Source organism: Apium graveolens, chromosome 4 (genome assembly GCF_009905375.1).
Source record: "Apium graveolens cultivar Ventura chromosome 4, ASM990537v1, whole genome shotgun sequence".
Classification (NCBI taxonomy): Eukaryota; Viridiplantae; Streptophyta; class Magnoliopsida; order Apiales; family Apiaceae; genus Apium; species Apium graveolens.
The window spans coordinates 148,701,506-148,707,621 of NC_133650.1; the positions used below are offsets into that span (position 1 = coordinate 148,701,506).

Sequence of the window (6,116 nt, forward strand, 5' to 3'; positions counted from 1 at the left end):
GCATCTTCGAATCTTTTCCAATAGTTTTGACTGGAATGTCATTGCGTGAATAATTCCCTTGAATTCATGTGGAATACGAATCTCAATTTCCAATTTCTCAAATTCTCTGGCTAATTCTTCTAAAGAAGTCAATATATTCAATCTTTCTTTCCGGCTTAGCACATCTGCCACAACATTCGCTTTTCCCGAATGATAGCTGATTGTAACATCATAATCTTTAATCAACTCTAGTCATCGCCGTTGTCTCATGTTAAGTTCCTTATGCGTAAAAATATACTTTAAACTCTTATGATCCGTCACTACACCATAAGTGCTCAAATGCTATGCTCTTCTGTTGTTGTCTTATGTCAAAAAAGCGTTGCATTTTCAATAATGCAACACCAAGGGGCGTTACATCTGTAGTCGTTGCATTAAAGGCCTAATGCAACGCTTTTTGGGGGTCTACAACAACACCAATAAGCATTGCCTAATAGATGTAATGCAACAATATATACATCAAATGCAATACCAAAAAGCGTTGACTCTGACATAAGCTGGATGTAAGACTCCATGTGTGGCCCCACATTAAGGCCACGTCAGCACATGCAACGTGGATGCCACGTCAGCAATGGGCCCCACACAAGCACCACGTCAGCAAAGGGCCCCACTAAAAAATCCACGTAAGTAGTGGGCTCACATGCCACGTCAGCAGCGGTCCACATGCCACGTCACTGGTATGTAATGCAACAATTTTTATCAACTTTTACAACAGTAGAACATGATTAAAAGCAACGCTTATATAGCTAATGCAACTCCACAATATCTGGTAAAAACATTACTATTACTTTATAATGCAACACCCAAATATCAAATGCAACGCTTTAATTAAAATTTTTGCAAGATAATATTTCATAATTACAGAAGCCCATGAAAATTATCTTAATAACCATTCAACAATTTCTACTAGACATCCAAAACATCATCCGACAACCCCATTACAAGTTCTATCCACAAAATACATCCAACCACCCCAACATCATACTAACTACTAAGAAGGTGTTGGATCCTCTTAGTAAGACAAAGGTTTCAATAATTTTTGGGAAACATGCTGAAAGAACAATTAAAGAACAAAGGTTTCAATAATATTCTTTTTGTAAAGCTTGTTTTTACTGGTGTTGGATCTTCTAACAAATATTTGGAGCCATGCTTGTAATCAAAGGCAGTTACCTATAGGCATGCAAAAAAATAATTAATTATTTAGCAAGAAAAAACAATTAATTTCGGCAGCTTTAATTAATGATTGGAAGTTACAATATCTACATGTATGAACATTATCTTTAAATAATGTCTACATGTATAAACATTATCTGTAACATGAAGATATATTAGAAGTATGATAACACAAGCAAAACAAGTGCAACAGTAGCTTCCATATTAGGTTGACCAACCTGCGATTTAAACTTTCTTGCAATATTTTGAAGTGGCTCAATAAGGCTCTTCAATTCATCAAAATCTGAGAAGACATAAACCTGATCGACAAAAATATGGAGGAATTAGACAGTAGACACTATGTTGGAAAGAACATGTACCATAAACATGTTAATCACCTATATTCCATTTACAATATTATACCTACAATTCAGAGTTCAAATTTTTGACTGTTCGAAATGGGAAAAAAGCATTAGCGCCATCAGAGAATAATGACTTTGAAGCAATTAGCCTTCTGACTGTCAGTCAGGGATATAATAATAATGAAGATATTTACCTTTCTGATTACAAAACCTGTTCATGTTATAAATGATACCTTTGCAAACTGCAAACCAAAATTCAAAACATGACTACAGAGAAAATTACATAGTAATCATGAATGCACGTTAATATTGTTGATAAGAGCTCCAGGAAACAAAATGTGAAGGCGTTTCTGGACCTAAGATAGCAGTACGGTCCCTTTCTTTTCTAGAAACCATACCCGTTAATGATAAGTCCTCTACATTGGAATCCTGGCAAGGGGGAAGATATGGCCCTGTTTCATCTATTCGTGACCCAATATCACCTCTACCGCGTTTGACCCTGTCACCAGCAATCAACTTGGGCTTAGCCATCAAAGTTACTCAACAGACTTTTTTTCAGACACTGATAAGAATTAAGAAATAAACCATAAAAAGATATATACAAAAGGAAAATGCACATGCATTTCAGACAAAATAACTAACCTTGAATTCAAAAGGTTCTCAATCTCATCATCCTTCAATCCTTCTTCAACCAAAGAGTACTGCTAATTACTTCTTCTGCTCGACTTCTCATCATAAGCATGCCTTTTATCTTTGTGACTCTTAACACTTCTGCTTTCATCACTACGTCTTATTTTTAGTCTGTCTTCTATATCATAATCACTGTAGCATATATCGCTGCTGCTTTCATCAGTCCATTTTCTTTTTAGCCTATCATCCACCTCTTGCTCCCTGAAGCTCCTATCTGAGCTGTTTCGATCTCTCTGTCTCCTTTTCAACCTATCATCCAACTCTTGTTCTTTTTGTCGTATTCTCCATATCTCATCAACTGCCATAGCTCGATTAGCTACATGAATGAGCAGGGTATTAGCTAAAGGAAAAATGATAGCAATAGTGACAGAGGTAGGTTTAAGGTCCTCAGCAGTATGCATTTTGAAAAATAATCTCATCCCCTTACTGTCATGAATCCGGGACCCCAAAAACCCAGATAAAACAATGTTCCAGGTCACTGCATCATTGATTTTATTTTTCCTGAACAGTTTTACGCAGTCATCAAAAACATTACATTTAGCATGGATGAGAATGGAAATATGACCTAGCTTATAGACTTTTAGTCCAAATTCGACTTTGACGTGGTCTAAGTCGATTTCTCGGAGATATAAATAAGGGGAATCAGTGTTCAAATCAAGGGGAATCAGTATTCAAAATTAGAAAATGAATATAATTGTTGTTTAAACATGAAAATTACACTACACAGTCTCACAAGCACAAAGCTACTGTGATCAATAATTTCAATTAATACAGTTAATATTTATACATGTTCATATAAAGCTACTAATTGTGACGAATAATTGAGAAAAAAAGTGAAGCAACTGCTGTAATTAAGTAGAAAATAGTAAACAAGTTCTTAAACATAGTAATCTTATCAAGTAGGAAAATTCTCTCCATCTTAAAATACAAGTCCTGCTATTTCAGTACTACTAGCCACAAATTTCAACAAAAAATGTTAACAGTCCCGAAGTTCAAAAACTCCTGACCTACATTCTATAATTCTATTAATATGTTACTTACCTTATTGCTTGTTGAACAAAGGAAATATGTTGATTGTAGTAGTCAACTCTTGTGCTGTCATCGAGGGCTTCTTCCAAAGGCAATGTAGAATTATTTACCTCATCATTTCCTAGAGAAAAAAAATGTAGAATTATATATGTTGCCATTAACCTCCAAATTTAGTAAATCACTAGTCTGCAGAATTAAAATGTCATCATAGTAATTAAGTCTAGTAGGCTAATTGAGTTATTAACAAAAACAACCATGAATCTGAAAACAGAATAAACACAAGTAACACCATATTTTTCCAGTTCATTAAGTAGCAAGTCCAGTAGCTAACCGAGTGATTTACAATAAACATGAACTGGAAACAGAACTACTCGAAGTAAATACTTAATAAAAAAAAACTTGAAAGTAAATCAGCATACCTAGCTCAAAGAAACTAGGCTCCCTGAAAACTTAGAAAAATGAGTGGCACTCCATCCATATGGCACTGCTGAGATCTTCTTTTTCTTTTCAATCCTTGAATCATGTACATAAACACCAAAATAATCCTTTTCATAGGTCATCATCAAACCGTTTCCTAAACAACCCACAGAACACAGACAGTTATCATTAAACCGTTCCCCAAACAACCGACAAGAAGTAGAGATAATTATCTAATTCTAAATCAAACCAGACCGGATATAGTCCAATTATTTTTTAAAAAAATGAACATGGATGGATATTAGTACGTAGTACCAATGAGTAAATATCATCAATGATTGAGCCTTTAACAACATCATTCGTAGTTTGTCTAACCTTCTCTTCTTTCTTTGACAAATCTGAAATAACATAGTAATCAGTAAGAACTACTTATACATAAAACTGTAGAGACATGTAAAATACTAAAATCAAAATAATAACAATTTAAATATATAGTTGATGTCAAAGCTCAAAGTGACAAATCAAATATCAATTCTATGATTTCTACAAGTACCCAACAAACAAACAAACAACTGATTATAGATAAATTATAATTCTTGAACCCTTTTATAATGTTCTTTGAAATTATTAGAAGAAAACACAAATAATGTGTAAATAATAAAGAAGATTAATATAAGGATGGACCTGAAAAAGGATTGAGAAGCGGTTGTTGAGGTGAGTACTTAGAGCAATAACAGCTTGATTACAAAACTCAAGCTCTAAGGCTTCAAACCTATGAACAAAAACTTAATTGAAATAAAAACATATAATTTTAAAACAAATTTAAAAGTTACATGCCTTATCAAACAAAACCAGTTGCTTACAAGGCTTGATTTCAAACTGCTAAATCAAATATGCCTAATTTTAAGCTCGATTTGTTACAGATAACTCCTTCCCTTTCATCAAACAATCTTCAATCGCTTTTACCAAGGCCATAATCCGACCTCCCACCAATCGATTTTGTATAAATCGAACCAAATAAGCTATTTTAAGATTAACTAGCATAAATCAAACCCATTTCAAGTTGGGATTTTGCTTAATTATGGCATGGTTTTAATTTGTGAAGTGGTGATTACTAATTTGTGAGGATGGGGTAAATTAGGGTTTGAGATGGGTTGATAGAAAGGTAAGGGAAGAGAGAAGATTAAAGAGAAATTAAAGAGAGAGAGAAAGAGGAGAGGGGAGAGAGATAGATAGATAGAGAGAGGGAGGGGGAGCCTGATGAGTTTTGTCCGAAATGAGAGTGACAAAGGGGGGAAATGAGAGAGAAAGGGGGGGAATTTTGTCCCAAAATTTTTGCAACAGGGTGAGTTTTGTCCGCCCAAAATTTGGGTTAAAGAGCAAGAGTATTAAGTTCATATTTTATATTCCTATTTTTTTAACAAAATAATAGCTGTCTCGCGTGGTTTAGAATACCACATAGAGTCCTTGTGCCTATGATCAGTTTCTGACTCCGCCTTGCATTTTTTTTAAAACCTATATTTTGATTAAAAATATTGTTTTTTAGATTTTTTTAAATTTTCAAAATTTATAATTTTACAAAAATTAAAAATACGATTTAAACTTATATAAAATGTATGTCTAAATATATTTAATTAAATAAAATACTATATTTTATATTTTAAATAAATGATTAAAATTTTAAAGTTATTGTATTTATTTTGATATATAATATATCTATTTTTATAATCTCAAAAATAATTTAATATAATGAAACACTTAAACGAAAAACCTATATTTTGATTAAAAATATTTTTTTAGATTTTTTTAATTTTTAAAATTTATAATTTTACAAAAATTCAAAATACCATTTAAACTTACATAAAATGTATGTCTAAATATGTTAAATTAAATAAAATATTACATTTTATATTTTAAGGAAATAAATGACTAAAATGTTAAAGTTACTGTATTTGCTTTGATAATATATCTATTTTTATAATCTCAAAAATTATTTAATATAATGCAACGCTTAAACGTGTTGTTGCACGTCACAGCACAAACAATTTTACCAAAACAGTACATTTTTGTTTAATGCAATTCTTTTTGAATAGTGTTGGAGAATAGTAAGCAAAATCATACCTAACAGAACGCTTTTCTTGCAACACTAAAAAAAGCATAGCATTTGAGCACTTATGGCGTAGTGCGTGTAGATTTCACATTTCTCACCGTAAAGATAGTGTCTCCATAGTTTCAGTGCGAATACGATTGCTGTTTGTTCCAGATCATGCGTAGGATATTTCTGTTCATGAGGTTTCAATTGTCTACAAGCATATGCGATTAAGTTACTGAAGGATTTTTAGCATATAAACGCAGCGAAAACGTAAATTTAAATCTTAAAAAAAAAACGAAACCCTCCGCAGGATCCATGCGAAAAATAATATTTAATTC

At 32.5% G+C, this 6,116-nt stretch overlaps 1 long non-coding RNA gene across 9 annotated transcripts; it reads right to left on the reverse strand.

Annotated features, from left to right (window-relative positions):
• Positions 1–367: 367 nt before the first annotated feature.
• Positions 368–5,013, reverse strand: LOC141720353 (uncharacterized). 9 transcript variants are annotated; one of them, XR_012574260.1, is made up of 10 exons: positions 4,550–5,010; positions 4,371–4,458; positions 4,002–4,084; positions 3,689–3,843; positions 3,282–3,390; positions 2,193–2,556; positions 1,949–2,049; positions 1,745–1,792; positions 1,428–1,508; positions 845–1,206 (listed from the first exon to the last, which is right to left on the reverse strand). It is a non-coding gene; the product is annotated as an uncharacterized LOC141720353 (long non-coding RNA). The 9 variants fall into 9 exon arrangements; XR_012574253.1 differs by adding an exon at positions 2,668–2,741 and having other exon boundaries at positions 1,428–2,049; positions 4,550–5,013; XR_012574256.1 differs by having other exon boundaries at positions 1,428–1,792; positions 4,550–5,011.
• Between the last annotated feature and the right edge of the window lie 1,103 nt (positions 5,014–6,116).